Source organism: Tursiops truncatus, chromosome 20 (genome assembly GCF_011762595.2).
Source record: "Tursiops truncatus isolate mTurTru1 chromosome 20, mTurTru1.mat.Y, whole genome shotgun sequence".
NCBI classification, from domain to species: domain Eukaryota; kingdom Metazoa; phylum Chordata; class Mammalia; order Artiodactyla; family Delphinidae; genus Tursiops; species Tursiops truncatus.
In genome coordinates, this window is record NC_047053.1 from 45,137,287 (window position 1) to 45,151,721 (window position 14,435).

Sequence of the window (14,435 nt, forward strand, 5' to 3'; positions counted from 1 at the left end):
GCTTAAAACTATGAAAGACATAAAAGTAGGAAATAAAACCCTGAGGGAAAAAATACCAAAAACAGCCAGGTATGAAAATAAGCCAAATAGAACTTCTAGAAATAAATATTATAATCACTGAAATTAAAAAGTCAACAGATACGTTAAATAGATTAGACACAAGTAAAGAGAGAATTAAGTAAAATGGAAGACAGATTTGAAGAAATTACCAAGGGGCATCACAGAGATAAAAGGGGCATGAAAGAATAGCTCCTGGAATAGGGAGTACAATGAGACTATTCTGACGCATTTAATGCAAGATCCAGATGATGCAAATAGAGAGACTGTGTTAGTTTGGGTCCTCCAATAAGCAGATGCCAAGAAAGGATGTTGGGAAGAGAAGGAGTGGGCAAGGAGAAACCTCAGACCAGAAAGTCATGGCTCAAGGACTCCCCATTAGAAGAGTCCTATATCCTACAGGATGGGCTAGCACTAGTAGCCACATCTTACTAAGCCAGCAACCAGTAACAGCCCAGGGGAAGTGTGGCTTTTGAGTGAATCCTGAGACATGGCATCTGGGGTCAGTGAACTAGGCTTCCCACAGCAGGAGATCTGAGAGGCACATTTTCATGGCTGCTGACATGAAGGGGAGCAATATTTTTAAAGATAATAGTTAAGGATTTTCCAGAATTGTAAAAACCATAAATCTCCCATGTAGAGAATAACAGCAAGTTCTGAGCAGAATAAACCAAAACAAATCTACACATGCTATAGTTAAATGGCAGAATATCAAAGGCTATAAAATACCAAAAACAAGGAGAAATTTAAGTTAAATGAAAAGAAAAGAAACTGGTAGGGGGGAATGACTGGAGTTAATTTTAGACTGCTTTCTAAGAACACACATTTAAGGATAATAAAGCCAGTAGAGGAAAAAAGGGAGGAACCAATAAAACTCAATTCAGTAAGAGACAGGAAATGAGAAAAAGAAAGCAAAGGAAAAGTATGGAAAATAGAAAACATGAAATAAGAGAAATAATTTAAAATATCAATTGTTACTATAAATGCAAACAGATTAAAATAGCTGGTTAAAAAACTCAGACTGAAAAAAAAAAAAACACTCAGACTGGATTTTTTTTTTAAATTTAGCCATATGCTATTTACAAGAGGTTCTTGTAAATAAGAACCTCTTACTTACTTTACCAGTAAGTAAAACCACTTACCTGTTCTTACTACTTACACAATTTCTTAACCTTTTGCAGATTGATTGCTCTCATCAATGATATGAGATTCCCATTCTCATCTGTAGAATGGGATGATAATGACAGACTTTTTTTTTTTTTTTTTTGCGGTACGCGGGCCTCTCACTGTTGTGGCCTCTCCCGTTGCGGAGCACAGGCTCCAGACGCGCAGGCCCAGCGGCCATGGCTCACGGGCCTAGCCGCTCCGCGGCATGCGGGATCCTCCCAGACTGGGGCACGAACCCGTGTCCCCTGCATCGGCAGGCAGACTCTAAACCACTGCGCCACCAGGGAAGCCCCGACAGACTTAGTTTTTAATCTGTAACATGTTTTTCTTAAAATAACACAAGCAAGTACAGCAAAATGTTAACACTTGCGTAATCTTTCTGGTATGTACGTGGGTGCGAGTTTCATTACTGTCTGTACATTTTAATCTATTTGAATTGTTTCAAAAATAAAAATGTTTTCACTGTTTAAATCCATAAGCCCAATAACCAAGTAAAAATATAAGACCACAGTAAATGACAATGTTCTTATACACCACTTGGGAGGGTATAGAACTATACACCTTCCCTAGGGAACAATTTTGCAAGATACACCAAAACTTAAAAGATATAGATACTCTTGGGACTTCCCTGGCAGTCCAGTGGTTAAGACTTCGTCTTCCTATGCAGGGGGTGCAGGTTCGATCCCTGATCAAGGAGCTAAGATCCCACATGCCTCTGGGCCAAAAACCGAAACATAAAACAGAAGCAATATTGTAACAAATTCAATAAAGACTACAAAAAAGGTCCACATCAAAAAATCTTTTTAAAAAACTGTAGATACTCTTTAACCCAGGGACTGAATTCTTGTAATTTATCCCAAGGAAGTAATCAGAAATGTGTACAAACATTTGTGTATTCGTTTACACCTGAGTTATGTCAAATGGTGAAAAGTTCAAAACAACTTTAATGTTGTTGGGAACTGTTTTAGTAAACTGTAATGCATCTGTATAACAGAACAGTATGCAGTCATTAAAATTCAGGTTAAGGTTATAGAAGATTATTAGTGACAAGTATATATTAGTAAGTGAAAAAAGATACAAAGCAGTATGCATAGTATGAGTTTGTTTTAATTTTAAAAAATATGTGTATATATATATATACAAAGACAAGGGACCTCCAGTGAAGCACTTCTGGATGGTAAAGATTCTGAATGACTTTTTTTTATTGTGCTTTTCTCTGTTTTCCAAGTTTTCTGCAGTGAGCATATGGTGCTCTGCAATTAGGGGGGAAAAGCAATCATTACTTCTAAAGTAAGTGGCAATAATTCCAGTTTATACTCTAATGCAGGGGTCCACAAATTATATCCCGCAGGCCAAATCCAGCCTGCCACCCTGCCTGTGAGTTAGGAATGGTTTTACATTTTTAAATCGTTGAAAAAAAAAATCAAAAGAAGAATAGTATTTATAAACTGCCATTCTAATCTAATCTTTGTATTTAATCTTTACAACAACCCTGTGAAGTAGGTACTATGACCCATTTTACAGATGAAGGAACAGAAGCTCCTAGATTGGTCAGGTAAGTAGTCAAAGATCTCCTAGTTACTGAGTCTTTGCTGAAATTCACACCCAAGGAGTCTTACCCCAGACCTCATCCTCTTAAGCTGCTTCCTCCATGTGAAAAGTTCTCCACCACTATAAGGGCAAATGCAGCCAGCACAGTCTGGTGAATTCTCAGGATGGAAGACCACAATGTTTCAGTGAAGCGTCATTGGAGAATGAGGCCCTGTTTCTACCATGATGATAGGAAACACTAATTCTGAACTCCAATTAACCAAAGTATTATCCTCCTCAAAAGAATTCCATTCTTGGGCTTCCCTGATGGCACAGTGGTTAAGAATCCACCTGCCAACACAAGGGACATGGGTTCAATCCCTAGCCCAGGAAGATGCCACATGCCACGGAGCAACTAAGCCCGTGCACCACAACTACTGAGCCTGCGCTCTAGAGCCCGCGTGCCTACAGCCCGTGCTCCGCAACAAGAGAAGCCACCGCAATGAGAAGCCCGCACACCGCAACAAAGAGTAGCCCCCGCTCGCCGTGACTAGAGAAAGCCCACGCACAGCAACAAAGACCCAACGCAGCCAAAAATGAAAACAAATAAATTAATTTAAAAAAAAAAAGAATTCCATTCTTTTTATTAGTAGACCTGTATAATAGAAAATTGTACCCTTTTATTATTATTATTCTGTTTTGAATTTCATCAATAAAATTTGTGGAAATTTGTTTAGTCTCTCATTATATAAGCACCTACATAATGTCCTTGATGTTGTGTATTGGCCCAAAAAGCCTAAAATATTTACTATGTGACCCTTTACTGAAAATGTCTGCAGACTCCTGTTTGAATTGACAGAGAAAAGCAAGTGGGGAGAAGCAGAGGTCACAGTATTAATGGAGTCCCCACACCTGGAACCATGGAGTAACCAAGAACCCAAATGGTTCTCTCTCCCAAGCTATTCCACAAGCTCTTAGTCGTTTAGAGACTGTTTTTTTTCTCCTTCTCCTGCTATGTCTATATTTTTTATCTATTACCTCCCACCAAGGGGTGAGCAAAAAAAGAAAGTAAAACTTAGTTCAGTCAAGGTTATTGCTTCTTAGAAACTCTGGCAAAAATTTGTTCAGGGAAAGAGACTTGACTTTTATATCATTTCTGAAGTTAACTTATCAGTGTTTTCTGTTCCAAAAATAACTGAGAATTTGGCCACTCATCCTAAGTATGGGATTGTTCATTCATCCACTTACCAAACCCTAGCATAGCGCACAGATCAGAAGATATATATCAATACAACATTCTATAATAGAAAGCAGTTTTAAATGACTACAGAAAATGTAAATTAAAACCACAATGAGATACCACCACACCCAGTAAAATATCTAAAATCAAAAGGACAGATAATACCAAATATTGGCAAGGATGTGGAGAAAGCAGAACGTAAAATATAAAATGCAACAGCCACTTTGGAAAACAGCCTGGTGGTTTCTGTTAAAGTTAAACATATGACCCAGACATTCAACTCTTAAGTATCTACCTGAGAGGAATGGAAACATGCATCCATACCAAGACTTATATACAGATGATCATAGCAGTATTTTCATAATAGCCCCAAACTGGAAACAACCCAAACGTCCATCAACTGGTAACTGGATAAACAAAATGTGGTATATCCACACAATGGAATACTACTCAGCAATAAAAAAGAACCAACTATGATACACTCAACAATATGGATGGACTCAAAAACTGCATGCTGAGGGAGGCCAGTCTCAAAAGACTGCATATTGTATGATTTTAAAGTAGCACGATTTATTTATTTATTTATTTATTTTACGCGGGCCTCTCACTGTTGTGGCCTCTCCCGTTGCGGAGCACAGGCTCCGGACGCGCAGGCTCAGCGGCCATGGCTCACGGGCCCAGCCGCTCTGCGGCATGTGGGATCTTCCCGGACCGGGGCACGAACCTGTGTCCCCTGCATCGGCAGGCGGACTCTCAACCACTGAGCCACCAGGGAAGCCCTTGTATGATTTTATATGACATTTCTAGAAAAGACAAACTATAGATGCAGAAGCGGATCAGTGGTTGCCTGAGATTGGGGTGAGAGCAAGGACTGTCTACAAACAGGCAAGAGAGAACTTTGTGGGGTGACAGAAAGTACTAAAACTGAATTGCACAAATACATGGATTTACTAAAACTCATCAGTATACTTACGTGTGAATTTATGGTATGCAAATTAGACCTCAATAAAGCTGTTTTAAAACAAAACTACAGGAGCGAAGGGGCAGATATCTGCTCGAGGTAGAAGAAAGGGTAGGGAAGCCTTTAGAAGAGGGAAATTTTGAGATAATATCCTGATAACGGACATTTAGCTGAGGCAGGGATTTAACAGTGGGCAGAGGCAGGAAGGCATGAAAACTCAAGTAGGATTTGGGGAGGGAAAAGAAATAGGTGATACTAAAGGGCAAGCTGCACTTAGAGACGGGGTAAGTGAGAAAACAAGTTGGTAAGAAGTCGGTACTTCATCTCATAGGTCATGGGAGTCACTACGGAATCTGAAGGGGGCTGAGTGACTATCACATTTGAGTTTTAGAAAGCTAACTCTGGAGGCAGTGTAAAAAGAAGATGACTTAGAGATGAGGGGAAAAAAGCAAGAGGCCGTGTCCAGGTGAAAGACACAGAACCAACTATTTAGTTTCTAATGAGGTGGTGGGAAAGAAGACAGTTTCTAATCTTAGCAGCTAAGATGGTGGTGTCACTAAAACAAATAAGGACGACAGGAGCAGAAGCAGTTTTGGGGGAAGGTGGTGACATAAATACTGTTTTAGGTTGATTGTGAGGTGCTGTCAAGATATTCAGGTACAAATATCCAGCAAAGAGTTGCAAAACTGGAAAGAGTCTGGGGTTGACGCTGTGGCTTGGGGAATTCTTAGCAAAGAAATAGTCACTGAAACCACTGAACTGTTAAGATTGCTATGGACTCACATAAACAGCAAGAACTTAGGGCTCAAGATCAAAAAGGCTCATTATAGGGAACTCCCTGGCAGTCCAGTGGTTAGGACTCCTCGCTTCCGCTGCTGGGGGCCTGGGTTTGATCCCTGGTCAGGGAACTAAGATACCTGCAAGCGTGCAGCCAAAAAAAAAAAAAAAAAAAAAAAGGCTAATTACAGAGTCTACCCAGTCATCCACGCAACGACATTAAGAAAGTGCTTTTCCTTCAGTTGCTGTTCTTTTTTTTTTTAAGCGTTAGAAACGTTTATTTGCCAAAATATTTTATTAAAAAACAAGTGAGAGAAGTGGAGTAAAGCAAGGCTAAATTTCAGTTAATGTTGTACCACGATCAGCCATAAAAAGACAAAACAAAACAACAACAAACAAAATCCCAATGGTCCTAGCAATTTCAGAAGATTAGCTTCAGTGTCAAAGTCCAGAGTTAACAGAGAAGAGTAGAAGGTTGCCTGTCACTACATATGGTCATTTTAAAGGAAAAGGAGGGGAATTCCCTGGTGGTCCAGTGGTCATGACCCAGCAGCGCTTTGGGGGTGGGGGGAAGAAGGTTCATCCCCTGGTCAGGGAACTAAGATCCCGCATGCCACGAGGTGCAGCCAATTGAAAAAAATTTTTAAAGAAAATTAAATTTGAAAATAAATAAAAATAAAGGGAAAGGAGATGTTGCAGGTAGACAGAGAGAGGGGTCAACTCCTAAGGAAAGCAAGGTAGGAGGGATTCCACTGTACAGGAAAGAGAAGCTACTAGCATAATCCTCACCTGGGGTTGTGCTGTGGTCTTGAAGCAGATGGGACAAGTAATAGTTGCAGGTAGTTGGACACGGAAGCTGCTGCTGCCACTGCCTCCTAAGAGCGGACTCGGTAAGGCTGGTGGTGGAGTGCGCCCTATGCATCCTTGTTACACACGGATTCCCCGTAGCCAACGGTGTCAGGTGTGCACGCAGCTCCACACCGTTTGTTACGGTGCTCGGTAAAGTCCGCCACACTACCCGTACAATCTACGGGGCACTCTTCTGACCAGTGCCCCTCCTTCCCACACTGACAGCTGCCACTCTGGTCTCCCATCCCAGGGGCAGTCCGAAGCTGGCTGGTGGACAACTGCACGTATGTTCGTGTGCCTTGAAACTCTGTGCTGTCAAGGCCCCTGACAGCCCTACTGCATCCTCTGCCCGCTCCACGTGTACGAAGGCATAATCTTTCATAATGTCACATTCGATGACTGAACCATGCTCCTCCAACCTGGCCCAAAGCTCCTGGTTGGTACAAGTAGGACTGATGTTGCCTATGTGCAACTTGGCTGAAGCTTTGCTCTTTTTCTTTTTTAAATAAATTTATTTATTTATGGCTGCATTGGGTCTTCATTGCTGCGCGCAGGCTTTCTCTAGTTGCGTCTCTAGTTGCACTGAGAGGGGGTTACTCTTCTTTGTGGTGCGCAGGCTTCTTATTGCGGTGGCTTCTCTTGTTGCAGAGCACGGGCTCCAGGCACACGGGCTTCAATAGTTGTGGCGCACAGGCTTATAGGCTTAGTTGCTCCGCAGCATGTGGACCAGGGCTTGAACCCGTGTTCCCTGCATGGGCAGGCGGATTCTTAACCACTACGCCAACAGGGAAGTCCCTGAAGCTCTGCTCTTATCCTTGCGGCTTCCATGGTGATGTTCACCCTGTGCGACTTGTAGTGGATGGCATCCTCGGCCGCCACCTGGTTGGTCCTCTATGTGCACAAAGCCGTAGTTTTGTGGCTTCTGTTGTTGTTGTTTGTTTTTCGGTGCAGCTTGCGGGACCTTAGTGCCCCGACCAGGGATCAAACCAGAGCCCTCCCTGGTGAAAGCAAGGAGTCCTAACCACTGGAGCGCCAGGGAATTCCCAAAGCTGTAGTTCTTAATGATGTCACATTCCCGCACCTTCCCACACTGCTCAAGGAGTCAGCGGATCGCCTGCTCTGTGCCCTCCTGGGGCAGGTGTCCGATGAACGGCGTCACCGTCCTGACAAGAGCCGCCGCTTTGCGGCGGCGGCGGCGGCGGAGGCGGCTCTGGCGTCTCAGAGAACCCTACAAAATGGCGGCGGGCGCCCGAGCGCCGGCGGCGCGACCGGGCACTGCTCGCGCGTCAGCTCACGCACGCGCCACTGCGCGCTGCCGCAGGCTCGCGGGCGCCATGTTGCTTTTCTTGTCAGTTTGTTCCTAGCAGACCACCAATAGATTGTATAAAGAGATACAGATTACAAAACAAACATGCCAAAGATGATGATCAAACTGGGGACAAATACATAGACGGGAGAGCAGAATGCAGAACATAACAGAGGCAACTGAGACTATATAGAATCTGCTATCTAGAAAGCAAGGCGCATGCTTTCGCTGCCTTTGAAACTCTCATATTGTGAATGTGGGTACTAGTCTGCTCTTTCAAGTTAAGGGTACATGGGTCAGAGTCCATCTATTGCCCTCAGCTCATCCACAACCATCCAAATGCACATCAGTTCTACCATCTTGTCAATAATATACTGTGCAAATTGGCACCCTGGAGATCTACCTTCTTGGACCTTCCCAAAGCCCCCATATGGCTGACACATGGAGAGGACAAAAAATTTCACAGATTGTTATATACAGGGTACTAGGAAATATAGACAAAAGAACAGTAGGCTAAATACCAGAAGATCCAGATTCTATATTCTTCCACCATGGACAAGTTAATTATATTCTTTGTATGTACAAATGGGAATAGAATGCACGGATCAGATTTTGAAAATTTAAGGTGTTGCACAGTGTATGGTAATACTGCTTGAAAGTTTGTCATCCCACACAACCTCCTGTCTATATAGGGGCCAAATGAGTTAAAGTTGTGCTCTATTATTTTAGGGGAGAGAAGTGTCTTTGACGGTAAAACGTGAATATAATTTACAAGAAATCATGCCTACAGGTGGAGTACTGCAGTATATCAGATTCTCCTTCTATACATGACCTTTAATTCTGCTGACCTCTATTTCTAGCCTTTGAGTAGGAGAACTTAGAACATGACCTAGAGGCCTTCATTCATCAGGCCCCCACACTCCCAGCCACAATGGATGTAGCCCTTCTCCAACAGTGAGTCACCCACCTTCCCCTCTGCTTTCTGCTTGGATGGCCACCACCAAGCCTTGGACCCTATTTCCTGGTCTGTCTACCCAACCAGAAAAGAAGTTCCCTGCATGCAGGGTAGAGCTCATTCATTTCTGTGTTCTCAACACCTGTCAGCATGTAAGGCTCAAAAAATGACCCCCAAGTGAAAGAATGCCAGGAAATTAGGGGGAAAGATGCCAAATGGCACATATTAAAAGTAAAATTTGGGCTTCCCTGGTGGCACAGTGGTTGAGAGTCTGCCTGCCGATGCAGGGGATACGGGTTCGTGTCCCGGTCCGGGAGGATCCCACATGCCGCGGAGCGGCTGAGCCTGTGAGCCATGGCCACTGAGCGTGAGTGTTCGGAGCCTGTGCTCCGCAGCGTGAGAGGCCACAACAGTGAGAGGCCCGCATACCGCAAAAAAAAAAAAAAAAAAAAAAAAAAAAGTAAAATTTTTATACTATTCTATTTTTTAAATAAAAATTATATGTACTTAAGGCATTTGAGATGATGATTTCAGATACATATACACAATGAAATGATTACTACAGTCAAGCTAATTAACATATTTCTTCTCGTGGTTACCTTTTTGTGTATGTGTGTGATGAGAGCAAAAATTAAATTTAAAAGTCTCCTGTGCATTGACTGACAGATGAGTGGATAAACAGAATGTGGTACCTACATACAATGGAATATTATCCAGCCTTGTAAAGGAAGGAGATTCTGACAGATGCTACCACATGGATGAACCTACAAAGCATTATGCTCAGTGAAATAATCCAGACACATGATGCCTCTTATATGAGGTACCTTGAATAGTCAAATTCATAGAAACAGAAAGTACAATAGAATGGTGGCTGCCAGGGGCTGGGGAAAGGGGGCACAAGGAGTTAGTGTTTAATGGGTTTAACAAGGAGTTAGTGTTTAATGGGTTAGTGTTTAATGTATATAACAATCTGTTTAAAAGGGGCACAAGGAGTTAGTGTTTAATGAGTTTCTGTTTGGGTTGACGAAAAAGTGCTGGAGATGCGTAGTGGTGATGGTTGCACAGCATTATGAATGTACTTAATGCCACTGAACTGTACACTTAAAAAAGTTTAAATGTTAAATGTAAATTTTATGACACATATAACCGCAATTTTTTTAAGTCTCCCTTGCAGTATTCCGTCTGAGGAAGGATACAGGACTGTGGCCTTTGGCGTATTTTTAGGTGGCTATTTCTTCATAAGATGCATTCTTAAATACCTAATTGATAGCAAAGGGAAGAAAACACATTCAGCATTCACACAGCTCAGCGTCCAAATGTCCAAAGTCATTAATTTGGAAAAATACCACAAGAATCATGAAACTGATTCAGAATTTACTTGGAAACCATAAAAGCAAAAAACGAAGTGTGATTTTAGTTGGGTTTTCTGGGTGTGTAAGTGTTGTCTTAGATGACTTGTTTTTTTAATTGTTGGTAATCACTGGCTACCAGTACTAACCTCACTGCCAGAAAAATAAACAGTTAAGTAATTAAAACATTCAAAACCTGAACTAGCAGAGAAAAAAAAGTTTATGTTTCTAACACTTTCCTTTTAGCATCAATTGTGATTCATATATCAAAAGACTAACCTTTTAAAAGGAGATGAAATAGCTTTCATATTTGACTATTTTGGTAACCAGCTATATAGAGAACTATTTTATCATCCCTTTTCCCCATCCCCAGACAGAGAAAGTTGTTGAGCTTGAGATTTCTAGATTATAATGTTGAAGTTCTCATGCAAGCAAAACCTCCCAGCGATGTTAGATGTCTTGTCAAGGTAAAAACAGGAAGATTTTTTTTTCTTTGATATCTGTCAAGAAAATATAGAGGTATGCTTATTACTTTCTTTAAAAAGTCCTTTTCCCTTTCAAGAAAAGTGTTGTGTTTATTCCAATGGCAGTTTAACAAATAATCTCAGGTTCTCAGCAAGCCCTCAAAACGGGTGATGAGAATGCAACAAGCTGACAGAATCCAAATTAAGTTGACATTCCCCAGTCTAAGGCTTCCAAAGATGTGTGTATCAGCATCGTCCAAAGCAAGTCACTGGATCACTTTTAACTTCTTCCAAATACCAAGCCTTTAAGCCAAGCTCAAACATGGCGGAGGAGAAAAGGCAAGAGAAGGGACTTTGCTGTGTCAACATGGACACCCCTTAGAAGGTCAGTGCAAATCGAAGAATTACAACCAAATGGTTTTAATCGCTTGGGTGACAACGCACAGGTGGCAGGGGGAAGAGCAAAGAGATAAAAGTGTTAATGCTTGAAGGAGATGATGCACCCACCTTTGCAGTTCAGTAAACATGGCCTAATGGTGATTTTGTCTGTGGATGGTGAGAAAGGACTTTGCAGCAGAAGATCTTATCCCTTGGGAAGGACTAGATTCTAGTCTTAGATTCACAGAGTCACAAAAGAGGAGAGAATGGCCCGGTGGCTCTAAACAGATCCAGTGGAGGGGAGAAACGGAGGTAACATTATGAAGACGGAGTCGTGAATAAAGCAAGTGTGAAGCACCTACAAAGGGCAGCTTCCTGGGTCCTGGAGAAGCCTGGTACCCCCTCCCGCAAGTCGAGGAAGCTGCCCCGATTCTGGAAGCATCTGGTTCCAGATGAGAAAATCACTTCACTCTGGGTGGAAGAACCTCAGACAGCCATACAATTAGGGACACATGCAGACCGAGGTGATCAAAAGAAAACACCCAGATTAAACCCACAAATCATTTTCAATAAGCCTTTCCAGAAAAGCAGTGTGGTGAGAGAAGTCCTGGGGATGTGATGTATTGGTGTGGAGACCGTGGGTAACAATACTCGATTGTACGTTTGAAAGCTGCTGAGAGAGTAGATCTTAAAATTTCTCATTGCAAGAAAAAAATTAAAAAACCAAAAAACAGCCATGTGTGTTAGCTGGGATCCCAGGTAAAAACTTCAGAAAATAAACACCTTCAAAGAAAGGAGACTTCTCTCTGCGGTTTTGAAGACGAAGTTTCACATCCGCTGCTCCAAAGGCCCAGAAAGGCTTATTGTGCTGGGGAACTGGGGTGTGCGAGCTTCGAAGACTTAAACAAATGATCAGTTCTCTCCTTCAGAGATCCTAAAGTCTCCTAAGAGATTCCAGGTGGCAATAAATTAATAGGCTCACTCTTTACTATGCTTCTATTTCTCCTAGCTTAAAAAAAAAAAACTTAATCAGAAACAAAATTATTTCTTTACCAAAGGCTCCATTTCTGTGTGATATCCTAGTTAAACTTGCACATTTTTTTCTCCATTCTGTTTTTTGGACCCAGAACAATTTCCTCCTCCTCTAAGCAGAAAAACCTACAGAAAAAGTGTTGGTTGTGCCCTAGTTTCAGGAGGTGATGAAGAGGCAAGTCGCTAAAGCCATATGGAGAAAACTACTACTTGTGGCCCCAGGGAGAAAAAAAAAAGAATCAGCCAAACAAAGATACCTAGAGTCAGACTGGAACTTCTGGAGCAATCTAAGCCTTACCTCCGAATGCCTAAACAATAGCCTCTATTTATGCACACTTCAAAAGGCCTCATTGCATCAGAAGGCACCTTGCGAATAAGATTGCAGCTAATTCTCCCAGCAGCAGAAATGCAACTCCTGTGAATAACAAAGCTTCGCTCTGTTATTCATAATAAGGATTAAACCCAGTGGGATAAAATACACAGTTGCCAGGTCATCTTAGTGTAGGGCTCAGCATGGAAAACTGAGTCCTCATTTCTCCTCCACTAAAGCCTGGTGGTTGGTAGAGGAGTCAGTTCTTTAAATGTCCAGCGACGATTGCTTTTGCTGTTAAAGGAGAAATCAGTAAACAAGGAAAATGCTCTGAGAGACAGTTGAAGGGCACTGAATCAATATTACTACTGTCCTCAGCCCCCTGTCACAATTGAGTGCAGACCTTCAAAGGAACACAAACTAAGATTCCCCCAGCCCCCCCACACACCTAAAAGGCTGCCTCTAAAGCATCAAGGGCCTGGCCCCCCATCTGTTCCACACCTAGGTTTTCCTTCCCATTCCCTCTCCCTGCCCTGACCCCTGTTCCAGCAAAAACAATCTGTTGACCCCTTGCGCACACATGACTTACAGCTGCCGACTTACAACCTTTCTTTGCCAAAATCCGTATTCATCCTTCAAGACTTGCTTTAAAAGGGCCTCCCCATGACCCAAACCCCCTGACAGCTCTTTTTTGCACGTGGTTCATATTGAGTTTGCAATCAATTAAAAGTTAAATGTTCTTATCGAAATAATTCTATTTGGAATAATATGTTGTCTGGAATTTGCTTCAAAAACAATCCAAGGATAGGAGTGGAGGGTGGGGCATTCGGGGTGGGCCCCATGTGGGTTCATCAGAGGGGGTCTCTCTACTTTTTTTAAAAAGTCTTTATTGGGCTTCCCTGGTGGCGCAGTGGTTAAGAATCCGTCTGCCAATGCAGGGGACACGGGTTTGAGCCCTGGTCCAGGAAGATCCCACATGCCGCGGAGCAACTAAGCCTGTGCACCACAACTACTGAGCCTGCGCTCTAGAGCCCACGAGCCACAACTACTGAGCCTGCGTGCCACAACTACTGAGCCCGCATGCCACAACTACTGAGCCCATGTGCCGCAACTACTGAGCCCGCGCGCCTAGAGCCTGTACTCCGCAACAAGACAAGCCACCACAATGAGAAGCCCGTACACCGCAACGAAGAGTAGCCCCCGCTCGCTGCAACAAGAGAAAGTCCGCGTGCAGCAACAAAGACCCAACGCCTCCAAAAAACAAACAAATAAATAAATAAATCTCAAAAAAAATAAGTCTTGGGCTTCCCTGGTTGCGCAGTGGTTGAGGGTCCGCCTGCCGATGCAGGGGACACGGGTTTGTGCCCCAGTCCGGGAGTATCCCACATGCCGCGAGCGGCTGGGCCCGTGAGCCATGGCCGCTGAGCCTGCGCGTCCAGAGCCTGTGCTCCGCAACGGGAGAGGCCACAACAGTGAGAGGCCCGTGTACCGCAAAAAAAAAAAAAGAAGTCTTTATTGAATTTGTTACAATATTGCTTGTGTTTTATGTTTTGGTTTTTTGGCATGTGGGATCTTAGCTCCCTGACCAGGTACTGAACCTGCACCCGCTGCATTAGAAGGCAAAGTCTTAAGCACTGGCCCACCAGGGAAGTCCTGGGTCTCTCTACTTTTGCTTATGTTTGAAAGTTTCCATAGTAAAAATCTGAAAACTTTAGTGTCACAAAGCTAGCTAAGGACAACCAACATTTGAACTCAGAATTACCTGACATTAAAAGCAGAGCCCGCTAGGCTGTTCTATTGTTTTCCATGAATTATTTCATAGTTGCTGTTACTGCTTTTTTTCACTGTATCCAGCTGTATTCATTATTCATTTGACATGAAAAGCCCGGTTGCTCTCCTCAAGGAGAGCAGGCAGTGTAACTGGGGACACAGGTAAACAGATAAATCACAGTGGAATCGTGAGTGTAACAGCCAGGATAGGAATCGAGTGGAAACAAATAAATTTCTATGGGAAAACAGCAATTAAGCCTACTTGGGGAACTCAAAAAGGCAGCCCAGCC

The 14,435-nt window shown here is 42.9% G+C and overlaps 1 protein-coding gene and 1 pseudogene across 2 annotated transcripts in view; both read right to left on the reverse strand.

Moving 5' to 3' along the window:
• The window catches only part of PITPNC1 (phosphatidylinositol transfer protein cytoplasmic 1), a 254,872-nt gene that overhangs the window by 197,645 nt on the left and 42,792 nt on the right, over positions 1-14,435 (reverse strand). The gene's annotated exons all lie outside the window — the stretch shown is intronic.
• LOC141277376 (RNA-binding protein 4B pseudogene) lies at positions 6,518-7,086 on the reverse strand (annotated as a pseudogene).